This window comes from Triticum urartu, chromosome 3, assembly GCF_003073215.2.
Source record: "Triticum urartu cultivar G1812 chromosome 3, Tu2.1, whole genome shotgun sequence".
NCBI classification, from domain to species: domain Eukaryota; kingdom Viridiplantae; phylum Streptophyta; class Magnoliopsida; order Poales; family Poaceae; genus Triticum; species Triticum urartu.
In genome coordinates this window covers 721,927,963-721,953,993 of record NC_053024.1, presented here as the reverse complement: position 1 = coordinate 721,953,993, position 26,031 = coordinate 721,927,963, and the positions used below count along the sequence as shown (strand labels likewise).

Sequence of the window (26,031 nt, the reverse complement as noted above, 5' to 3'; positions counted from 1 at the left end):
TACGCGTCACAACTACTCACTCAAATTCGCATGCATCCTGTCAGTCCGTCCTGTAAGCAAAATTTCTACGACGACCGACGCATTGCCACCCCGAGGAGCCAGCCGACGACACCACCGGCCTGCCCCTACCCCCAGGAGCAAACTTCCGAACCCGATCCGGCGCTCTGATGGCCGGCACCGCCACCGCCGAGCCAAGAGGGGAAGCATCATCCGAGCCAGAGGAGGAGTCCTCCTCATCGCCATCGCCCAAAAACGAGGGGGAGGAGGAGGGAGAGACGCCATCTTGGTGACATCCACACTCACTCCCACGATCATCATGTCGGTCCATCCATGCACCCATGTACCAGTGTGTCATGTACGCTAGCTCATACCTGCGTGTCAAAGAGAAGCGTCGTCTATAAAACCAAGGCACTACCTACACGTACTCGTAGCAGATCGAGCAGAGCAGCTGAGTAGCACAGAGTAACACAAACACAGTGACATATATAGGAGTACTTGGCTGGCGCATCGATCAGTAGCTATCACTGGTGCAAAGTGGCGGCAGTTGCAACTGATTAAAAGTACGCGTTTGCACGGTATGATTCCTTACTAAATCTGCTCGACATATGTAAGCATTCTCCTATTTTTGCTGCCCTTCGCCTTCATATGTAAACTTATTAGTGGCAAGGCGAAGGTGGAGACGTGGAGTGCGGACACTGAATTCTTGTGTCCAGCTGCTAAGTGCTAAATCTGGAACCTCCACCTCTTGTTCGTTTCTCACTCCCACCATCATCATGTGTTAGTGTGTCATGCACTCATGCACGCTCGTACCTACTCCTATAAAACCAAAGAGAAGCCGTCGCCTATAAAACCAAGGCTCTACGTAGCAGAGCAGAGCAGCCGAGTCACACACAGCAACACACTGACATACACAAAACAGTAGACGAGAGCACATCCATGGCTCGTTCTCCTCTGCTCGCGGCAGCAGTAGCACTCGTGGTGGTGGCAGGGGCCTATGCGGCTTCAGAGCAGGACGAGCTGAAGTTGAGGCCGCCTCCGGTGGCGCCCTTCGACTTCTACAAGCGGAGCTGCCCCAAGGCGGAGTTCATCGTGCGCGACTTTGTCCAGGACGCCGTCCGCAAGGACGTCGGCCTCGCCGTGGGCCTCCTTCGCCTCCGCTTCCACGACTGCTTCGTCCAGGTATATACCTTGCCTTGCCTCCCATCAATCCATTAACCGGTTCATGCATCTCAGGCATGAACGCGCCGCGCATGCATGCAGGGCTGCGACACGTCGCTGCTCCTGGCGCCGGGGGAGCAGCAGGCGCCGCCCAACCTCAGTCTCCGCCCTTCCGCCTTCAAGGCCATCAACGACATCCGGGACCATCTGGAGCGCGAGTGCCACGGCGCCATCGTGTCCTGCTCCGACATCCTGGCGCTCGCCGCTCGCGACTCCGTGGTCGCCACCGGCGGGCCCGACTACCGCGTGCCCCTCGGCCGCCGCGACAGCCCCTGGTTCGCCACGCGGGACCAGGTGATCGAATTCCTCCCGCGGCCGTCCTCGAACGGGACAACCTTCCTTAACGTGCTCCACAAGCTTAGCCACAACCTCGATGCCACCGACCTCGTCGCGCTCTCCGGCCGCCACACCATCGGCGTCTGCACCTCCTTCGAGAAGCGGCTCTACCCGCGGCCGGACCCCACCATGAACCCTTCCCTCGTCGCCAGCCTGAAGCAGACGTGCCCGGCGGAGGGCACCGTCGCCCGCACCGCGCTGGACGTGGGCACGCCCAAAGTTCGACAACCAGTACTACGTCAACCTGGAGAAACGGGAGGGGCTCTTCGTGTCCGACAAGGACCTCTTCACCAACACCATCACCCGGCCCATCGTCGAGCGCTTGGCGCGCAGCCAGCGTGACTTCTTCAACCAGTTTAGCGTGTCCATAGTCAAGATGGCCCATATCAAGGTTCTCACCGGCGGCCAGGGCCATATCTGCCCTCTCAACAGTTGTGTGCGGTGCATTTTGTCATATTTTTTATTGTGGCGGGCGGAGCCAGGGGGGCGAGGGGGGCCACGCCCCCCCCCCCCCCCCCCCCCCCCCCCCCCCCCCCCCCCCCCCCCCCCCCCCCCCTAATGGTGATCGATCTCCTCAAGCCCAGTAGCAATAAGTTCAGCCCAGTACTTAGCGAACGACACGCATCTCTCGCTCATGCGATTGCCGCGTAGGGCAGTTCGCAACACGGATCAGCGACCAATAAGCTGTATTTGAAGCAAAAATTCTGTGGGCTGAAGATGCAAGAAGGGTCGGATCTTGTGGAGCATGTGAATGCCTTTAATCAGTTGGTCATGGATCTAGCGTGTCTAGGTGTGAAGATTGATGATGAGGATAAGGCACTACTTCTTGTTGTTTCGTTGCCACCGTCCTATGAGCATTTGGTCATTACATTGACATATGGAAAGACAACCATCAATAATGAGAAAGTCACTGTAGCGTTGCTTGGACATGAGTTGATAAAGCAAAAGAATGCTGCAGAAAGGGAGAATACTCAAAGTTTGGGGTTGACAGTTAAAGGTTATCGGCTCAGAAAGGGACAAGAGGCGGAGAAGAAAAAGAAGAAAAAGGTGCAGTGCTACAGGTGCAAGGATTGAGGACATATGAAGAGGGAATGCAGAACTGAAGGGTGAGGCAAGTGCTAATGCGGCTACTCATGGTGATGGCTCGGACAGTGATAGTCATGTTCTCGTAGTATCAAACAAGCGGTCAACAAAAACTGAAGCGTGGATGTTGGATTCAGCTTGCTCTTTTCATGCGACGCCCAACAGGGAGTGATTCTCTTCGTACAAGTCTGGTGAATTTGGTTTAGCCTATGTGGGCGATGACACATGTTATTGTGTTGCTGGAGTAGGTGACATCAAAATGAAGATGTTTGACGGAGTTGAGCGGATGTTTCGGAGAGTCAGGCATGTGCCAGGGCTAAGGATGAATATAATTTCCCTTGGTGTTCTTCATGATGGTGGTATGTAATTCCGTTCTGATCGGGATAAGAAGACCATGAAAATCATGAAAGATGGGATGACCATGATGATAGGAGAGAGGATGGCTTCACATCTTTACAAGTTGCAGGTAGCACTATTGCAGGTGGATCCATGGAGAGTGGAGCTGCACAAGTAGCAGTGGAGTCTCACAGTGGCCGCGGGTCTGACCTGTCGGGTAGCTCTCAGTAAGCTACAAAGAAGACAACCCAAGTCCGGAGTACATGGGGGTTCGAGCATGGACGACTTCTAAGTGGTGGAGAATATTCGTCAAGGTGGAGTTTATTATATTTGTGTCGAATATTATGTACGCAAGGGGTTACGTGGACTTGAAGTTGTAATTGGTGTGGTTAGGTACGAATCGTGTAGGAGTCAGACACATTGTAATCTAGGCCTCTTATATACGGAGGGGCACCATACGTTATAACCCATGACGAGTTGATAGCAACAGATACGTGGGGGAGCCGATGGCTTGTGTCGACGCCCGGGCGGCCGGTGTTGCGGTATCTTAGGAAGGAGTGTCCATAGTCATGCCTCGGAATGTAGTCATATCGATGAACCTCGTTAATAAATATCGTGCCTCGATATGTCATCTATGATCTTGCATTAACGGTTTATTCTAACACACATCATCCGCGTCGGGCACTGCACCTTCTTCAAGGAGCGGCTCTACCAACGGCCGGACCCCACCATGAACCCTTCCCTCGTGGCCAGGCTGAAGCAGACGTGCCCGGCCGAGGGCACCGTCGCCCGCACCACGCTGGACGTGGGCACGCCCAAAGTGTTCGACAACAAGTACTTCCTCAACCTGTTGGACCGGAAGGGGCTCTTTGTGTCCGACCAGGACCTCTTCACCAACGCCATCACCCTGCCCATGGTTGAGCACTTCGCGCACAGATAGCGCGACTTATTCAACCAGTTCAGCGTGTCCATGGTCAAGATGGGCCAGATCAAGGTTCTCACCAGCGGCCAGGGCCAGATCTGCCGCAACTGCGCCGTCCGCAACCCCGGAACCGTCGATGGCCTCGAGCGATCGTCCATCGTGCAGACCGTCATCGACGCTACCGCCGAGAGCCTCGGGGTTCTAGAATCTGTCTAGTGTAGTAGTAGCTGTTAATCATGCATGCCGAAATAAGAACTGAGCAGGGCAAGCCATGATCGTACGGTGACAAGTTAATTCAATTGATCGAAGCTTATGTTTCTTTGTTTCTAAACCACTGGTAAGATTGATTATAATTCCAGAGGCGAAGTTGCGAGATCTCCATTTTATTTGAAAAAGTGGAAGCAGGTTGTAGTAGTAGAACTTGTTTCAACACAGGTACAGTGGTACTACAATTTATCACTAAGCGAGCTCACGGAGATGCGTTTTGATCACATTATAGGATAAGCCAAATCGTCAATGCATGGCACGGATGGCCACTAGTTGAGCTTGATACGAAATGAAGACAAGGCCCGTTTAAAAAAAATAGACTTGGGGGTGATACAAGGACGATATAATCACTTTTTTTTTACATCAGGATGATATAATCACATGCCGAGTAGGAAGACCAACAAATAGTTTTGTTTCTAACATATTCCATTACAACTTGTTGCCACAATCCATCCTGCGTTTCAAGTCACCACCAATTTACCAGGAGACTTAAGTTTTGTTTTCCACTCATTCTTTGTTTATCTCATTTCTTCACCAAAGCTATTCATCAGGAACAAAGACATGAACACAGAATTAAGGATAGTGGTTCTGGATCCCATGGACATGGGAATTGCCTATCCAAGTACCAGGTTTTTTTGGATAAATATAAACTTGTCCTCCAAAAAATTGTAACCAGATATCTTTAAACCAGTAGAACAAATAGGCACACCCAAGTATTTCAGAGGGAAAATCTTTTAACTTGGCAGTTAAGGATATCAGCGTATGTTTGCACAATATAAATTTATATTAAGGAGTTTTATACACTATAGATGAACTTAGGAGCTAACACAACACATGGATACACAGGAGGTCAGGAGCGACATGATTGGTGATCATGGGGGGCATTAGACGCGAGCATCGATGCGACAAACCAAAATAGGAGAATGCTTAGACACATCTGCCGAGGAGATTAGTAAGGAATCTTGTGATATAAGCACCTGCTCTTAATCAGTTGCAAGTTGCAACTGCCACCACTTTTCACCACCTCCTTTCCAAAAGAAAGGCACACGTGCATATGTATACATGGATATATAGACCGACATGATGATCATGGGAGTGAGTAGACGTGAGGGTCGATGTGAGAAACGAACAAGAGATCCTATCTATCTATACCTACTTCTTCCTTGCGTCGAGGTTTATTTGTAGTAGCTGAACACATAAATTCAGTGTAGAACCGCGCTCATAATAGCTAGGAGGGGAGACCCCAATGCTTATAAGTCGCGTAGATCCAACTGGAGAGCAAAACCGTGAGAGGCCTCAGGCTCTCTCTTTCAAAAAACTAGCATGTTAGGAGAGGACAACCGCACCATTATAAGTCATGTTCTGTCTTCTATCACAACAGATGGCAGACAGTACCTAACAAGGATCACGCGTGAGAATCAAGGCTCCGCATGCATGCATGAGAATCAAAGGGTCATCATCAGCTTGTTTCCACACTGGAACGATATGCCGACCGGCTTCTGGTGTGACGATCGATCCACAACGGCGACTAGTCCGGTGGCCTGACCCCTGAACGGGGACTAGCAGGTAGTAGCTGCACACAGTACGTGCTTCTTGCAGGCTTCGAAATGCCATGCAAACATCACTGATAGAAAAAGGGCCTATAGTCCCGGTTTGTAAGGGCCTTTAGTCCCGGTTCCTGAACCGGGACTAAAGTGTCGGTACTAATGCCCCGACCCTTTAATCCCGGTTCAATTCAGAACCGGAACTGATGGGCCTCCACGTGGGCAGTGCGCAGAGCCCAGTCAGGAGACCCTTTGGTCCCGGTTGGTGGCATCAACCGGGACCAATAGGCATCCACGCGTCAGCATTTCTGTGGCTGGGGTTTTTGTTTTTTTTTTGAAAGGGGGGGGGGGGGTTTGGGGGTTTTGGGGGGTTAATTTAGGTGTTTCATATATTGTGTTAGCTAGCTATAATTAATAGAGAGAAGTGTCCTCTCTTACGTCCGTGCTTGGTCGACGCTACGTACTATACATACGTATAGAGAGGACTAGACATGCTAGTTAGCTAGTAAGCAAACGAAGGAAACAGAAGATCGTCATGAACATATATGCATACAGAGAGAAGTGATATCGACCACCTCTCCTTCTCCGAGAGATTGGTCGAACAACAAGTTCTCGTATATCTATCCGACACTACCGGCTACATATATACAATAATTATCTCTTACAAATATAATCATACAGACTCATGGTCCACATAGTATTCTCCGTCTTCAGCGATCACTTGGTCAAGAAAGAATGCCGCCAATTCCTCTTGAATTGCTCGCATGCGAGCTGGTGCTAGGAGTTCATCCCGCTTCCGAAACATCTAATTTGAAGAAGGGGGTCAATACATATATATATATGAATGAATGAAACTCAATACAAATGATGGTAATAAAATAAAATTGTGAATGTTGTTATTTACGTACTTCATATTGTTCGTCAGAGTACCCGCCCCGCTCACAGGTCGTGTGGCGGATGGACTCGCAGACGTAGTATCCACAGAAATCATTCCCTTGTTCCTGCCACAACCACTTTACAAGAAATAGAGGTCAATCAAACTGATAAGCAAGAATGCTAAATGGTATTGATGAAACTAGCGCTTGAATCACTAGGAGATGCGCGGAACATGGTACTATAGTACTTACTTTCGGGTGTCTAAATTCCAGCTCCTTCGGCAGTACCGGAACTTTTCTGGTGAATTTTCTCCAAACCCTGCCGAACAAAGAAAACAGTTACTTGATATCAGGAAATGAACAAAGTTGCTGATATGGTGCGTAATGATTTCAGTCATGTCTGCATACTCCTGGGAATCTTTTCGTTTAGAGTCCAAGGCGGTTACTACTCCCTGCTCAAGCCTAATCTCTAGGAGAATATAGTGGAAACTGCACATGCATGCATAACTCATCAATTACATTACTATAACCTGGACTAATATATAAGGGAAACCGAATATGCACAAGACAGTAACACTCACTTGAAGTTGTAAGGAAAGAGTATTATATCTTTGTTTTCATTTTTTTTGAATGATCGTAGCAAGTTGGCCTCGGTATCTCCGGGACGATGTTCAACCTCAGTTGCATCTATGAGATATGTGTTAACGAACCCAATATCACCTATTTGTCTTTTCTTCAATTCGGCGATCTTCATTCTGCATAATATAGTGAGGATAATTATAAATACATGCAATGAAAGAGATGAGCTATATAGAGAGACTTAATGACAGAAGTAGTAGTACTTACAGACAGTAGCAGGTGATCGTTGTTTTATCGAGGGCCAATTGATTGAAAAACTGATAGAACTCCTCAAATGGAATAGGAAACAGTTCGATTCCAACGAGGTCTTGCTCCGGTTTAACTCTCGCATACAAAGTACTCTTCCCCCCAGACTCTCTGCAGATTTTCAAATACCAATCATGTAATCTTCGCATCATCGTTGTTAAAGATTTTTCATCTTTGACGAGAGGCTTCCCGTACTCGTATCTGTGTATCTGCACCTCCATGGTATCATAATGTACATCGTCGGGCAGGTAATCGTCAATATTGCCATAACCGGGCACCATCCTCAGATCGACGATGTCGCTAGGCACCTTGAGGGGGGGCACGATTGCTTCGCTTGTTCGCCGAGCTGGGCAATTTGTTTCCCAGCTGCTCGTCGTTCTTTCAGCCTTTGATCACTGACTGTACTTCCCGACCGCTCCGCTTCGGCCCATGTCTTTGCAATAATGCGCTCATAGTTGCCTTTCGGCGGAGACTTGGGTGGTTTTGCCAGGGCAGCCAGAGTGCGCTTCACTTTCACCGGATCTACCTTCTCCTCCGGAGGTGGATGTCTCTTTGCTTTCAACCCTTGAAACCAGTCATCCACTTCGGTTCGCGCAATCTTCGCGTTCTCCTCCGGGGTCCTCTCGTATGGTAACTTCTCTGGAGTCTTCAGAGAAGGACCGAATCTGTATGTCCTCCCGCCTATGGTTGTACTGCTAGACGCCGACCGAGCAGACGGAACAGTTGTCTTCTTTACTTGCTTACGAGGCGGAGGAGAAGGACTACGACGCGTCGGAGCAGCTGGAGTGGCGGCAGGTCTCTTCCGCCCTTGCTGACGAGGCGGAGAACGAGGAGGTTGGCTGCTCGGGCGCGTCGGCGCAGGCGGAGAAGGAGGCGGAGTGCCGCCATGCGCCGGAGAAGGAGCCGACCGAGGGCCCTGATCGTCACTCGCCGGAGGAGGAGGCGGTGGAGGAGGCGGAGTGCCCTGACTCGCCGGAGGAGGAGGAGGAGGCGGAGGCGTCCAGTTCGGAAGGTTGATGAGCTCCTTCCGCCATAGGCATGGAGTCTTCAGAGAAGACCCCAGCCGAGTCTCCCCTTCACCGGTAGGGTGGTCAAGCTGGAGGTCCTCAAATCCCTCCGTTATTTCATCCACCATCACCCTAGCATATCCTTCTGGAATCGGCCGGCAGTGAAAAGTTGCGCCGGGTTCAGTAGGATAAACAGAGCCAACAGCCGCCTTGACCTTCAAATTCATCCATTGCGTCATAAGGTGGCAATTTTGAGACTCCGTGATAGCATCCACGGGATAGCTGGTAGGAGCCGTCAAGGCATGCTCCGGGTGAAGCAGCTCGGTGGAAGCCACGCTGCTTCTGCGCTGAGATGGCGGGGTAGCTTCGGGGGAGGCTTCGGCAGTACGTTTGCTGCGATTTTCTTCTCGTTCCTCTATCGCGTCTACCCTTGCTTGCAGCGCCTGCATTTGGGTCTGCTGCACTTTTTTCCTCCTCTCATGGGATTTGTAACCGCCTGCGTCCGGAAACCCAACCTTCCATGGAATGGAGCCTGGTGTGCCTCGTGTCCGTCCAGGGTGCTCAGGATTCCCGAGGGCCATTGTGAGCTCGTCGTTCTCTCTGTCTGGAAAGAACGTCCCTTCCTGCGCTGCTTCGATATACTGCTTAAGCTTCCTGACTGGTATGTCCATTTGATCGTTCGTCCAAATGCACTTCCCTGTTACAGGGTCCAAGGTTCCGCCAGCCCTGAAGAACCAAGTCCGGCAACGGTCTGGCCAGTTAATTGTCTCTGGTTCGATCCCTTTATCAACCAGATCATTCTCAGTCTTGGACCACTTAGGCCGGGCTACGAGGTAGCCACCTGACCCCGTGCGATGGTGAAGCTTCTTCTTCGCAGCATTTTGCTTGTTTGTCGCCGACATCTTATTACTCTTTTCCGATGTCTTGTGGGCCACAAATGCGGGCCAGTGATCTCTGAACTTCTCATATCTGCCCTTGAATTCTGGTTTCTCTTTATTTTCAACAAACTTATTCAGCTCTTTCTTCCACCTCCTGAATAGTTCTGCCATCCTCTTAAGAGCAAAAGACTTGATTAATTGCTCTTTAACTGGCTTCTCCGGATCATCCTCTGGCGGTAGGGTGAAATTTGACTTCTGCTCAGTCCAAAGATCATTTTTCTGCATATCATTGACATAAGACACCTCAGGGTCTTCTGTAGCCGGCTTAAACCATTGCTGGATGCTTATCGGGATCTTGTCCCTAACCAGAACCCCGCACTGAGCAACAAATGCGCTCTTTGTCCTGAGGCGTTCAATCGGTTGGCCGTCGGCCGCGATTGCTATGATCTCAAACTTTTCATCCGAGCTCAACTTTTTCTTCGGGCCTCGTCTCTTTACCGAAGTTGTGCTCGATCCGGAGGGCCAGAAAAAAGAACAAAGACTTAACTAATATATGTACATACCAAAACAATGAATGCATCAATTAGCTAGTCAGCACAGGCTTAACTAATATATATACCTGGCCGGACTCGGTTCGGTCACCGAAGCCGTCATCACGGTCTCCTTCTTGCACCGGCATTGGGTCACCGGAGCCGTCCTCATGTTCTTCTTCTTGCACCGGCATTAGGTCACCGTAGCCAGCTTGTTCACCCTCTCCTTCCAGACCATCGGTTTCGTTGAGAAACAACGAGATGGCATCACTTCCTTCTGCGATTATGTCCCTCAACAACGCTTCTTTTGCTTCGTCTAGGGCGGTGTCCATAGTTTCTACAAATATTTACAACATGGCAATTATTATTCAAACATGACAGATGGATATATTAGTGCCAAACGTAGAACTAGCTACCTAATCATAGTAAGCTATCGGGAGGGGGTATATATCGACAACGACGACACTACATCTATGTCCCTCGACGACCCTCGTTCCCGATAAAAAAAAGAGGAAGAAGAAGAAAAAAAAGAGGAGAAGAAAGAATAGAGGAGAAGAACTCCTCTATTCTTTCTTCTCCTCTTTTTTTTCTTCCTCTTCTTTTTTTATCCTCTTCTTCCTCTCATGTTCGAGAGGATCGCCGAGGGGTCGGGAGGTTGCCTAGTGTCAAAGGATTCAACAAAACCATGTCTTCATCATTAGGCGAAAGTAACATGTGCATGATGGTACGAAGCTCTTTAAAGTTGTTCTGGAACGGAGTCCCAGATAGGATAATTCGCTTTTTGGTACAAAGTTCAGCAAGAGCCTTCAGAATATCGCTATTTGGAAGGCCTTTGCTGAATTCGTACCAAAAGGCGGATTATTCTATCCAGGACTCCATTCTAGAACAACTTTGCAGAACTTCGTACCAACATGCCCTGGTTACTTCCGGCTAATGATGAAGGCATGGATTTCTTCAATACTTTGACACTAGGAAACCTCTCTCGACCCCTCGGCGATCCTCGACCCCTCGAACCCCCGATAAAAATTAAGAAGAAGAAGAAGAAGAAGAAGAAGAAGAAGAAGAAGAAGAAGAAGAAGAAGAAGAAGAAGAAGAAGAAGAAGAAGAAGAAGAAAAAAGAGGAGAAGAAGAAAGGAATAGCTAGAGGAGAAGAAGAACTGACAAAGTCTTCTCCTCTATTCCTTCTTCTTCTCCTCTTTTTTTTTCTTCTTCTTCCTCTTTTTTTCCTTTTCTTTTTTTTCTCCTCTTCTTCCTCTTCTCTTCTTCTCCTTCTTCGGGTAAGCCCTAGTTTCCCGACCCTCGACCGCTCGACGACACTCTCGACATGCCCTCGTTCCCGATAAAAAAAAGAAGAGGAAGAATAAGAATAAAAAGAGGAGAAGAAAGAATAGAGGAGAAGAAGTTCTTCTCATCTATTCTTTCTTCTCCTCTTTTTATTCTTCTTCTTCCTCTTCTTTTTTTCCTCTTCTTCCTCTCCTCTTCTTCTCCCTCTTCCCCGCCTCTCTCATGAATGTTCGCTGCCCCCCCCTCGACCCCTCGACGACCCTCGTTCCCGATAAAAAAATAAGAGGAAGAAGAAGAAGAAAAAAGAAGAGAAGAAAGAATAGAGGAGAAGAACTTCTTCTCCTCTATTCTTTCTTCTCCTCTTTTTATTCTTCTTCCTCTTCTTCTCCCTCTTCTTCCTCTTCTTCTCCCTCTTCTCCCTCTTCTTCTTTTCCTCTTCTTTTTCTTTTTTTTCTTCTTCTTATTTATTTCTCCTCTTCTTCCTCTCCTCTTCTTCTCCTTTCTTCCTCTTCTTATTTTCCTTTTTCCTCTCATTCTTTTTCTTCTTCTATTAACAGAAAAAAAATCCTAACTTTTCTAAAAATCTATCTTTTGCATACATGAACATATATATACACAGAGAACATACATACATATATACATTTTTATGAAAATGCAAAAAACAAAAAATCTAAAAAAAAGGGCATATACACGCTCCTTCTTTTCCTTCTTCTTCCTTCTTTTCCTTCTTCCTCCTTCCTCTTTTCTTCTCCAACACAACACTTTTTTTCTTAAATGTTACATATGAACATATAAAGAGTATTATACATCATATACAAAGCATTATATATACATTGAACATACATACATACATCTTAACAGAAAAAATGAAAAATAGGCCGCGATGGTCAGCGACGGCGACGATGGTTGGCGGTGGCGCTTACGGATGGCATGCGGGGACGGCAATGATAAGGAAAGGGGAGGAGGCAGGGGCTCACAGCGCGGGGAGGGGTCGAGGTCGCCGGCCGGAATCGGTGTGGCGGCGGAAGATAGCGACGACGGGCGCGGGGAGGGGTCGGGGCCAGCCTGAGGCAAAGGCGGTGGCGCGTGGGGCAGGGACAGCGTCGGGGCGACGCGGGGCAGCGGTGGCGTCGGCGAGGTCGGGGCAGCGGTGGAGCGGGGCGGCGCGGTGAGGCGGACGGCGACGGCGCGGGGTGGCGCACGGCGACGGGGGCGGCGACGACGGCGGTGAGGCGGACGGCGACGACGCGGGGTGGCGCGCGGCGACGGGGACGGCGCCGACGACGGCGGCGACGGGCACGGGCGACGGGGCAGAGGGCGGCGGGGCAGCGGGAGAATGAGGAACTTAATGAAAATTTCACAAGTGTTTTCTTATATACTGAGAGCATTGGTCCTGGTTCGTGGCACGACCCGGGACTAATGCCCCCCTTTAGTCCCGGTTGGTGCCACCAACTGGGACCAAAGGCCTGTGCATTAGTCCCGGGTCGTAGCACCAACCGGGACCAATGCCCCCTTTAGTCCCGGTTGGTGCCACCAACTGGGACCAAAGGCCTGTGCTGCCCCGAACCCAAATATTTAGTCCCACCTCGCTAGTTGAGAGGGAGGTGCACCTGTTTATAAGGTGCGGTGCGCCCTCCCTCCCGAGCTCCTCTCTAAAGCAGGCTTTCGGGCCTAACACTGCAATCTGCGCCTGTGGGCCTACTGGGCTGAAGGAAATATGCCCTAGAGGCAATAATAAAGTTATTATTTATTTCCTTATAATCATGATAAATGTTTATTATTCATGCTAGAATTGTATTAACCGGAAACATGATACATGTGTGAATACATAGACAAACAAAGTGTCTCTAGTATGCCTCTACATGACTAGCTCGTTAATCAAAGATGTTTATGTTTCCTAACCGTGAACAATGAGTTGTTATTTGATTAACGGGATCACATCATTTGTTGAATGATCTGATTGACATGACCCATTCCATTAGCTTAGCACCCGATCGTTTAGTATGTTGCTATTGCTTTCTTCATGACTTATACATGTTCCTATAACTATGAGATTATGCAACTCCCGTTTGCCGGAGGAACACTTTGGGTGCTACCAAACGTCACAACGTAACTGGGTGATTATAAAGGAGCATTACAGGTGTCTCCAAAGGTAGATGTTGGGTTGGCGTATTTTGAGATTAGGATCTGTCACTCCGGTTGTCGGAGAGGTATCTCTGGGCCCTCTCGGTAATACACATCACATAAGCCTTGCAAGCATTACAACTAATATGTTATTTGTGAGATGATGTATTACGGAACGAGTAAAGAGACTTTCCGGTAACGAGATTGAACTAGGTATTGGATAGCGACGATCGAATCTCGGGAAAGTAACATACCGATGACAAAGGGAACAACGTATGTTGTTATGCGGTCTGACCGATAAAGATCTTCGTAGAATATGTAGGAGCCAATATGGGCATCCAGGTCCCGCTATTGGTTATTGACCGGAGACGTGTCTCGGTCATGTCTACATTGTTCTCGAACTTGTAGGGTCCGCACGCTTAAGGTTACGATGACAGTTATATTATGAGTTTATGCATTTTGATGTACCGAAGGTTGTTCGGAGTCCCGGATGAGATCATGGACATGACGAGGAGTCTCAAAATGGTCGAGACGTAAAGATTGATATATTGGAAGCCTATATTTGGATATCGGAAGTGTTCCGGGTGAAATCGGGATTTTACCGGAATACCGGGAGGGTTACCGGAACCCCCCGGGAGCTATATGGGCCATAGTGGGCCTTAGTGGAAAAGAGAAGGGGCTGCCCTAGATGGGCTGCGCGCCCCCCCTTCCCCTAGTCCTATTAGGACTAGGAGAGGTGGCCGGCCCCCTCCTCCTCTTTTCCCCTCCGAGGAATCCTAGTTGGACTAGGATTGGAGGGGGAATCCTACTCCCAGAGGGAGTAGGACTCTCCTGCGCCTCCCTCTATGGCCGGCCAGCCTCCCCCCCTCTACTCCTTTATATACGGAGGCAGGGGACACCTCTAGACACACAAGTTGATCCACGTGATCTATTCCTTAGCCGTGTGCGGTGCCCCCTGCCACCATATTCCTCGATAATACTGTAGCGGAGTTTAGGCGAAGCCCTGCTGCTGTAGATCATCAAGATCGTCACCACGCCGTCGTGCTGACGGAACTCTTCCCCGACACTTTGCTGGATCGGAGTCCGGGGATCGTCATCGAGCTGAACGTGTGCTCGAACTCGGAGGTGCCGTAGTTTCGGTGCTTGATCGGTTGGATCGTGAAGACGTACGACTACTTCCTCTATGTTGTGTCATCGCTTCCGCAGTCGGTCTGCGTTGGTACGTAGACAACACTCTCCCCTCTCGTTGCTATGCATCACATGATCTTGAGTGTGCGTAGGAAATTTTTTGAAATTACTACGAAACCCAACATGGGCCTCCCGCGGGCCTGAATCCTGGCCCATGGAAGGGTTTCTAGTCGTATTCAGGCCGTGGGGGCCCAGTAGGTGGCACTTTTTTTTTGTTTCTACTTAGAACTAAATACTTATAGTTTTGTAGTGATTTCTTTTTTATTTTAGGTCACAAAAATTATAAACTTTCTGTTAGTGCCATTAGTTTTAAAATTTGAATAGTTTAAATTTGATTTTTTTTTAAAATTTGTGTGAATCACTAGTTTATGAATAACTTTACTATAAAAATTGATTTTTGAGTCAATCTTTTTCCTGCTATTTAATATTACTGTGTTTTATCATTATACTCAATTTGGTAATTTTAGTTAGTCATAACAAATATTATAGGGGTGAGCCCTATTTTTCCAGTTTTTTTGTTTTGTTTTCTGCATTATTTATTTTCTTTTGTTTTTTGCTTTATTTTTTAATTCTTTTTGCTTTTAGTTTTAGAAAAATTATAAACTTTCTGTTAGTGCCATTAGTTTTCAAATTTGAAAACACTTTTTTAGTTTTTTGTTTTCTTTGTTGCTTTATTTATTTTATTTTGTTTCTACTTACAACAAAATACTTATTGTTGCTATTTTTATTTTTTTCCAGTTTTTTTGTTCTGTTTTCTGTATTATTTATTTTGTTTTGTTTTTTGCTTTATTTTTTAATTCTTTTTGCTTTTAGGTCACCAAAATTATAAACTTTCTGTTAGTGCCATTAGTTTTCAAATTTGAATAGTTAAAATTTGAATTCTTTGAAAATTGTTTGAATCACAAGTTTGTGATTAACTTACTAAAAAATGAGAATAGATGCGCTTATAGAGAAAATTCAACCTAAATTCCTAGTAAATTTCTATGAATTTCAGAGAAATTCACTATGAATTTAGGTTAAACTTTTCTCTATTAGGGCATCTATTTTCACTTTGAGAGGAGCTCAACAAGGCACAGAGGGAAGGGCTTATAAACCGGTGTGAGCCCCCTTCGGTTGGCGAGGTGGGACTAAACTCGGCCCGCAACGAGGACCAACCCTTTAGTCCCGGTTTGTGGCACAAACCGGGACTAATGGTCATGGGCCAGGGGCGAGGAGCAAAATTATAAACTTTCTGTTAGTGCCATTAGTTTTAGAAAGTTGAAAGTTGGCATGGGCCAGGGACTAACGGTCATGGTATTACGAGGGCCGAACCATAAGACATGAAAGCATTTCAAATGAACTCTGAAAAAGTTGAAAGTTGGGATGGTATCATAATTTCACCCACATAGCATGTTCGTGTGTTACAAAGTTGTGGGAGAAAGTCTTCACTTTTTCTTCGCTTGTGTCATTTGCTTATTACGCCGTAACCATGGATAATCTTCATTGTTTATCAGGATGCTTGGGTCAGCCTTGACATTGAAGGGAGGAATTTCATGAAACTTTTCATAATCTTCAGACATGTCTGTCTTGCCGTCCACTCCCAGGATGTCCCTTTTTCCTGAAAGAACTATGTGGCGCTTTGGCTCATCATATGATGTATTCGCTTCCTTATCTTTTCTTTTTCTCGGTTTGGTAGACATGTCCTTCACATAGATAACCTGTGCCACATCATTGGCTAGGACGAACGGTTCGTCAGTGTACCCAAGATTTTTCAGATCCACTGTTGTCATTCCGTACTGTGGGTCTACCTGTACCCCGCCGCCTAACAGATTGACCCATTTGCACTTAAACAAAGGGACCTTAAAATCAGTTCCGTAGTCAAGTTCCCATATGTCCACTATGTAACCATAATATATATCCTTTCCGCTCTCGGTTGCTGCATCAAAGCGGAAACCGTTGTTTTGGTTGGTGCTCTTTTGATCTTGGCGATCGTATAAAATGTATTCCCATTTATCTCGTATCCTTTGTAAGTCAATACAGTCAAAGATGGTCCCCTGGACAACAAGTACAACTCATCACAAACAGTGTTGTCACCTCTGAGACGTGTTTCCAACCAACTGCTGAAAGTCCTGATGTGTTCACATGTAATCCAGTCGTCGCACTGCTCCGGGTGTTTGGAGCGCAGACTGTTCTTGTGTTCATCGACATACGGGGTCACCAAGGTAGAGTTCTGTAGAACTGTGTAGTGTGCTTGAGACCAAGAATATCCGTCCCTGCATATTATTGAGTCTCTTCCAAGAGTGCCTTTTCCAGGTAGTCTCCCCTCATACCGCGATTTAGGGAGACCTATCTTGTTAAGGCCAGGAATGAAGTCAACACAAAACCCGATAACATCCTCTGTTTGATGGCCCATGGAGATGCTTCCTTCTGGCCTAGCGCGGTTACGGACATATTTCTTTAGGACTCCCATGAACCTCTCAAAGGGGAACATATTGTGTAGAAATACGGGCCCCAGGATGACAATCTCATCGACTAGATGAACTAGGACGTGTGTCATGATATTGAAGAAGGATGGTGGGAACACCAGCTCGAAACTGACAAGACATTGCGCCACATCACTCCTTAGCCTTGGTACGATTTCTGGATCGATCACCTTCTGAGAGATTGCATTGAGGAATGCACATAGCTTCACAATGGCTAATCGGACGTTTTCCGGTAGAAGCCCCCTCAATGCAACCGGAAGCAGTTGCGTCATAATCACGTGGCAGTCATGAGACTTTAGGTTCTGAAACTTTTTCTCTAGCATATTTATTATTCCCTTTATATTCGATGAGAAGCCAGTCGTGACCTTCATACTGAGCAGGCATTCAAAGAAGATTTCTTTCTCTTCTTTCGTAAGAGCGTAGCTGGCAGGACCTTTATACTGCTTCGGAGGCATGCTGTCTTTTTCGTGCAAACGTTGCAGGTCCTCCCATGCCTCAGGTGTATCTTTTGTCTTCCCATACACGCCCAAGAAGCCTAGCAGGTTCACGCAAAGGTTCTTCGTCACGTGCATCACGTCGATTGAGGAGCGGACCTCTAGGTCTTTCCAGTAGGGTAGGTCCCAAAATATAGATTTCTTCTTCCACATGGGTGCGTGTCCCTCAGCGTCATTCGGAACAGCTAGTCCACCGGGACCCTTTCCAAAGATTACGTAGTGTAAATCATTGACCATAGCAAGCACGTGATCACCGGTGCGCATGGCGGGCTTCTTTCGGTGATCTGACTCGCCTTTGAAATGCTTGCCTTTCTTTCGACATTGATGGTTGGTCGGAAGAAATTGACGATGGCCCAGGTACACATTCTTCCTGCATTTGTCCAGGTATATACTTTCAGTGTCATCTAAACAGTTCGTGCATGTGTGGTATCCTTTGTTTGTCTGTCCTGAAAGGTTACTGAGAGCGGGCCAATCGTTGATGGTCACGAACAGCAACGCCTTAAGGTTAAATTCCTCCTGTCTGTGCTCATCCCACGTACGTATACCGTTTCCATTCCACAGCTGTAAAAGTTCAATAACTAATGGCCTTAGGTACACATCAATGTCGTTGCCGGGTTGCTTAGGGCCTTGGATGAGAACTGGCATCAGAATGAACTTCCGCTTCATGCACATCCAAGGAGGAAGGTTATACATACATAGAGTCACGGGCCAGGTGCTGTGATTGCTGCTCTGCTCCCCGAAAGGATTAATGCCATCCGCGCTTAAAGCAAACCATACATTCCTTGGGTCCTTTGCAAACTCATCCCAGTACTTTCTCTCGATTTTTCTCCACTGCGACCCGTCAGCGGGTGCTCTCAACTTCCCATGTTTCTTTCGGTTCTCACTGTGCCATCGCATCAACTTGGCATCCTCTTCGTTTCTGAACAGACGTTTCAACCGTGGTATTATAGGAGCATACCACATCACCTTCGCAGGAACCCTCTTCCTGGGGGGCTCGCCGTCAACATCACCAGGGTCATCTCGTCTGATCTTATACCGAAATGCACCGCATACCGGGCATGCGTTCAGATCCTTGTATGCACTGCGGTAGAGGATGCAGTCATTAGGGCATGCATGTATCTTCTCCACCTCCAATCCTAGAGGGCATACGACCTTCTTTGCTGGGTATGTACTGCCGGGCAATTCGTTATCCTTTGGAAGCTTCTTCTTCAATATTTTCAGTAGCTTCTCAAATCCTTTGTCAGCCACAGCATTCTCTGCCTTCCACTGCAGCAATTCCAGTATGGTACCGAGCTTTGTGTTGCCATCTTCGCAATTGGGGTATAACCCTTTTTTTGTGATCCTCTAACATGCGATCGAACTTCAGCTTCTCCTTTTGACTAATGCATTGCGTCCTTGCATCGACAATGACCCGGCGGAGATCATCATCATCGGGCACATCGTCTGGTTCCTCTTGATCTTCAGCAGCTTCACCCGTTGCAGCATCATTGGGCACATCGTCTGGTTCCTCTTGATCTTCACCAGCTCCCCCCGTTGCAGCATCACCGTATTCAGGGGGCACATAGTTGTCATCGTACTCTTCTTCTTCGCCGTCTTCCATCATAACCCTATTTCTCCGTGCCTCGTCCAAACATTATAGTGTGGCATGAAACCCTTGTAAAGCAGGTGGGAGTGAAGGATTTTCCGGTTAGAGTAAGACCTCGTATTCCCACATTCAGTGCATGGACAACACATAAAACCATTCTGCTTGTTTACCTCAACCGCATTGAGAAACTCATGCACGCCCTTAATGTACTCGTGGGTGTGTCTGTCACCGTACATCCATTGCCGGTTCATCTGCGTGCATTATATATAATTAAGTGTCCAAATTAATAGAAGTTCATCATCACATTAAAACCAAAGTGCATACATAGTTCTCATCTAACAACATATAGCTCTCCAGAGCATCTAATTAATTAAACCATACATTGAAACTATGTAAAACATTTCAATGCGAAAACAAATGCGATCATAATCGCAACCAAGGTAACAATTGATCCAACGGCATAATGATACCAAGTCTCGGTATGAATGGCATATTTTCTAATCTTTCTAATCTTCAAGCGCATTGCATCCATCTTGATCTTGTGATCATCGATGACATCCGCAACATGCAACTCCAATATCATCTTCTCCTCCTCAATTTTTTTATTTTTTCCTTCAACAAATTGTTTTCTTCTTCAACTAAATTTAACCTCTCGACAATAGGGTCGTTTGGCATTTCCGATTCACATACATCCTAGATAAATAAAATCTATGTCACGTTGGTCGGCATAATTTTCATAAACAATAAATGAACCAATAGTTATAAAGATAATATACATACCACATCCGAATCATAGACAGGACGAGGGCCGACGGGGGCGGATACCAAAACCATCGCACTAGATAAGATGCAATAATAAATGTAAGAAAATGATACAAGTATCTATCTAAACATACAAGTAAGAATATTTTTCCTTTCAGAAAGAAGATAAGAACAAGAGGCTCACCACGGTGGTCGGTGATGAGATCGGCGCGGGTGATCGACGGCGGTGAAGACGGGGACGGGGCGTGACGGACTGCTAAATCTAGACAAATCTCGAGGAAAATGGAGCTTGGAGGTCGAGTTTCGAGAGGAGAAAGCTTAAGTAGTGTGGCTCGGGCATTCCATCGAACACCTCATGTGCATAGGAGGTGAGCTAGAGCACCACAAAGCCCTCTCCCCCTCGGCCAGAAAAAACAGAGCACTGTGCTCTGCTCTTGCGCGAGGGGATATATATAGGCACCTCATTGGTCCCGGTTGGTGACATGAGCCGGGACTAAAGGGGAGCCTTTGGTCCCGGTTCAAGCCACCAACCGGGACCAATGGTGGTGGGGCAGGAGCGAGGCCCATTGGTCCCGGTTCATCCCACAAACCGGGACCAAAAGGTCCAGATGAACCGGGACCAATGGCACACGTGGCCCTGCCGGCCCCCTGGGCTCACGAACCGGGACCAATGTGGGCATTGGTCCCGGTTCTAGACTGAACCGGGACTAATGGGCTGACCCGGCCTGGACCATAGCCCTGTTTTCTACCAGTGCATGCATGCATGCCACAAGGCTGGTTCAGCGTGCATGCATCCAGCTCGTGCTGTATCAGCCAATAAATTCCCAAAAATGATGGAAAAAGAATTTGATATGCTATTTGTACTTTATTTGGTAGTACTATTATCTTCCAAACATTGCAATAATTCCAGTGACATTATAAAAATTCATATTTTCCAAATTCAAGAAGTTTGATTATCTTTAGTGACTCATTATTTGTTTCAAAACGGTTACAAATGCAGGTTATAGATCATTTACCACACCCAGTTCGACAATTTCATTCATATTTCAAGCAATTTCACAAGCACTCCACATCCATTTCACACTATTTTCGTTTTTTATTTTTTGAATTCTTTCATTTGAGTTATTTCAATTTTGTATACATATTTCACTAATTTGAGTCATATTACCACACACAGTTGAATTTTTTGAAAAAGTTACACACATTTCCACTATTTACAATTCAGAAATTATTACACACATTTCCACTATTTCTTTTGTATGCCAATCAATTTCAAAATCATTACACCGGCATTTGACACATACATTGTTTTTAGAAGCATTTCAATAATTTTAGTCCTCATGACTTGCATTTCAATTTCTGAAACAATTCATTAATTTTATTGTGAAATTTTTGAAGTTTTTCATAAAAAATACTTTTGTAAGAAAATAGAAATTTATGGACATAATGTATTTTTTTTGTATTCCTGCAAATGTCTCGTGTATGCATTGCTATATTAATTGTATTGAACTATTCCTTGAAGGATTAAACAACTGACTCGCAAAGATATATGTCAATTGAGCAAGTAGAGTGTTGCCATTGCAATTTATCTATATTTCCTTGAAGTTATAGGATGTTCAACCACGCGAAGTGGGTATTGGACCATGGACAGCTAGCATGTCCAAATAATTGTTTGTTCAGCCTTCAGTTGTTATGTTGGAACGTTGTCATGGGAATCAAAATGGACAGCTAGGTAATGCTGGAATGTTGCCACTGTGAGTGACATATACAGCTCGCCTACATGTGTTTTGTGCATGGCCTGGCCCATCTACATCGGCTGGTATTTTTATTCTTTTTTATAGTTTTCTTTCCTTTTAGTTTATATATTCATAATTTTAAAGATTTCTATTTTTTATTTTTTATTTTAGATTATGTTTTTGAGTTATTTTAGATCTTCTTTTCCTTTTTTTGCCTGGTTTCCTTTTTGTAAATTTATGAATCAAATTTTCTAAGATGTATAAACATTTTAATTCCCCTATTTTCTAGTTTACTTCTTATTTTTTATAATTATTTTTTCATTTTGTTGGGTAATACTAGAATTTATTTGTGTATGTTATTAGATATTTTTTGAAACCATTTAACTTTTCTCAAACACATCAACATCTTTTAAAGATTGATAAACCTTTCATCTTCGTATAGAAGATTCTTAAGAACTTCACATGTATTTTTTGGAATACATGAATGTTTATTTCATTGTACATGAATATGTTCGAAAATATGTAAACACTTTTGATATACACAAACATATATTTTTGATACATGTGAAAAAAATCTATATACATGAACATTTTCTTTTGATCTACTTGAACAATTTTTCTCACAACACATGAACACTTCTATTCATTCAAAAATATTTGGCTTATTGTCGGACTGGTTATATAAAATCACTAAACTGAATACATTTTTGAGTTTTCTCAATAGCAAATCTTACCTATTAATCTTATGTAAAAATCCGGTGATGTGTACCTCTTGGTTGAATGCACAACTTCGAGATTGGAACGCATATTGCGGTGTTCGCGTGCTGGCCAACGGGAGCGAGGAGTTGCTTACAGCGAGCATTTAGGCAGTACATAGGGGACCCAGGTTTTCAGAGCAATATTTATCCATAACATTTAAAACTACCTCTGCTTTTGACATACATATAACATAACATATGTGAATAATTTCGTCCTAGGGTAAATTTGTCTGTTGAAACTAAATGGCTTGAAATCCTGGTGTATAGAGATCAGGAAGCACAGAGCTAAGATGCTCTCTTTGAATATGTGCTTTGTGTGTATATTCCTTTGCTATGAAATTATATTTGAGTCCCTGGTTCCCATTATCTATATTCAGCCTTAACATGGAAAATTACAATTTTTGTGAAATCAAATGTGAACAATTGAATTTTACTTCAGGTTGATTGTGACATAGCATATGTGTTGTTGAAAGTTACTTCAAGTTGACTGTGACATAGCATATGTATTTTCTTATGCTTCTTAAAGAATAATTTTATAATTTGTTGTCTTGTTTGGTGCGAGCGATTGTGGATTGTAGCATCTATCTATCTTTTTTGAAATAAAGAGAATATATCACTATCAATAAGATACCAATTACAGTCGACCTCTCCACTAATACGATATCAAGAGCTAGTCAAGATATCGAGAATGCACAATAGCCAAACTAGAAAAAGTGAAACTTCCTCAAAAAAATAAAAATAGAAATAAAAGCATGACGTGGCCGAAAGTGAACAACAACACGCAGTGACAGAAAGGACACCAAGGACCGCCCTTGGAAACATATGAACTGCCATTGATATTCTAAGATTAATTATGTAGTTTAGTGGCCAGTGATAAATGCGCTGCATATATCCCATCGTGGTTATCTGCTGTTTCTTGACCACATACGAGAGCTGTGTGTAATGCATGTTATTTTCTTTCACTGAAAATTGAAGTAGTAGGCTTGTGTTGCCAAATCTAGTACTTTTGGCTTACTATAAGCTAACCAGCTGTCTAATATTTTAGGTACACTCTTAAAGAACGCATGCTTATATATGCTTAGTCTCACCTATCCGAGCTATCAACCGAATACCGTGTAAACAAGTCAACTAGTACTCTGCTTGTTAAGATTAATATTTATGACAGTAAGTTTGTTACGAGTTTCTCTTAATTACTTGTCAGCTGAACTGTTAAGAAGAACCATGTGGCGAGAAAGAGAGTTACAGCAGCACATTTTCATTTGGTACTAGAGATATAGAGATATAGATGCTTTGTTGAAAGGAGGGGAAACAAGAATAACTTTACAAGGTGCTCCAGAAAAATGCTCCCAGTTGTCGAATTATCGCATACCCTTCCCAAAAGAAAGAACACTATGGGAGAACACGAATCTTGGCAATTTTGCATATCAGGCTGCAATGTACTCCCTCTGTCTCAAAATGTAAGATATTTTTTCGACCCTATATAACATCTGTCTGAAGCTGGGTGCAACACTACGAGATTCTGCTAAGAAGGATACTCTCCTCGGGATTCATTCTCATGAGGCGATTTTCCCCCTCCCCCCTCCCCCACCTACCTCTCTCCCTCTCCCACCTACCTCCATCCCCACCGCCATTACCGCGCCTCCCCCCACTTTCCCTTTCGCCTCTGGACTGGATGACCGCGCCTCGCCGTCGGGGTGCTCCGATCCGACGCGTCCTGCTGGCGATGCGGGTGGCGGCACCGCTGCGGCTTTCGCCGCCTCCAGTGATGCGAATTCACCGGAGGCTTACCAGGAGATGGAGCGTGTGGTGCGGGAGAGATTCCCCGACCGCTCGATGTGGGTGGAGATCTTCGAGAGCATCCTGCAGTACGCCAGGTGCGACGAATACGCGAGGTTCACCAGCGACGATGGTGCATCGGATGTGGAGTTTCTCTTCTGAGCGATCCAGGAAGCGAACTCGCCAGATCCGACGCAGGCGGCGCGATGGAGGGAATTCAGATCCAATCATCCTCGCATCGACATCGCAAGGCCACGCATGGAGGCGATATCCAGGATCCCCTCCGGGATGCTTCCACCCGGGGCCATGCCTCCTCACCGACAGTAGCGCCCGTCGATGCTACTGGTCGTGGGGTGCACGGTGGAGGTAGGCGTCCTGGAGGCCTACACCGACCGTGTGTGGGCGGCCGGCGCGACATCGAGCCCCCACCTTGGCCTGGCGACCAAGGTATGATTCCAGGCATCCTTTCTGTTCATTCTATGAGATTGTTGTGTGCATTTTGTGCGCGGCACAGATGTGTTTCGACAGGAAAACTTGATTCGGTTGAAGTCCATAGTTCTAGTGTCCCATGTGTGGGGATCTCCCCTTCTGTTGTCAGTTTAGTAGGAAAAAATCAAGAGGTAGCGGAATTGAGGGTTCTCCCTCAGGGTAATTTGTCAACAGCAATTCAGGTGGTGGTCGAGGGTAATGTTCGCTCATGTGAGGTCGATGGCGGTAGAATTGCCTAATCTAGTTTAAATTCGAAAAGAGGGGAAAAGTTGGGAGCATGTGCTTCTGGAAAAGGTGGTCAAAAGCAGAGAGGCCCCACTCCTGCGCTGAAGATTTGCAAACCCTCCATCCGTGGATGTGTGGTTGTGAGGAAAACGAATTCTGAGAGTGCGCCTTCCCAGCCTAGCAATGACCTATAATATATTGAGGAGCATTATGGCCAGTTGTGGTCGATCCCCTCTCCTCCCCGCCGCCGCAGTAACCCTAACCCTTTCCTCCCTAACCCTTTCCCCGCTACCTTCTGGGTGAGGAAAGATCTGCTTGCGGCTGGGAAGTTCACTAAGGCTGATTGTCACCCTGCTACTGTGAGATCTTTTGATCCTCCTCCTAAATTGATTTGCCTGCCGTGTGCATTGTTGAGGAAATCATTAACTGGTAGTTGCTCGGTTGGCTAGCGAGTAGGGGATTAATCGGCTAATCGGCAAGTTAATCGGCCATTTAATCAATTAATCGGACGATTTTTCGGTTTATCGGCTACTCGGTGACCCTATGAGTAGGGATTAATCGGCAAGTTAACTGGTTAATCGGATGAATTCTTGAACAGGGGCCGTGTGAGGGTATTGGCCCTAGTTCTAGAACTTTTGCTGAGGTTGTTAAGGGAGGAGTAGAGATGGCTGATAAACGTCCTTCTGGATCTAGCTAGCTCAGGGGCTGCCTCTCAACGCGGGAGGAGGGGGGGTGGTCAGCGAGCTCCGGCCCCTCAGCGCCGGCAAGGTGCAGCCAATTCTGGTAAAGACCATGTCCCTGTGCAGAAAACTAAATCTACTTCGTCTACTGCCTCCTCTTCTCAAATCCCTACTCCAGTTGTGGTTGCTGAGGTAGAACAGGTGCTTGACCCTAGGTATAAGGATATGATTTGCTTCAATTATGGGGGCCCTGTTCACTATGTGGGGAATTGTGTGAAGACTAAGGCCTGCTTCATTTGCCAGCAAAATCACAATGTTAATAATTGTGCTGCTTGGGCTAAAATTCAACCTTTAGCCACCTTCTTTGGAAGTGGAGCTAGTGGTCTTGGTTTTTACCATGTGGAGGTACCTGCTGCTGCTGAAACCAAATGGTTGAATTACCAGAACTGTGCAGTTGTGAACATCATCAAAGGAAAAGTGCAGAAAACTGAGCTTTGTGGCCTGTTGTCTGATGTTTTCTGTAAGAATATGCAATGGCCATGGAAGGTGAGAGAGTTATCAAGCAAAACCTTTTTAGTTAGGTTCCC

The 26,031-nt window shown here is 46.2% G+C and overlaps 1 pseudogene; it reads left to right on the top strand.

The window, feature by feature from the left end:
- The first annotated feature begins 893 nt into the window (after positions 1–893).
- Positions 894–24,212, top strand: LOC125547310 (annotated as a pseudogene).
- The last annotated feature ends 1,819 nt before the right edge of the window (positions 24,213–26,031 follow it).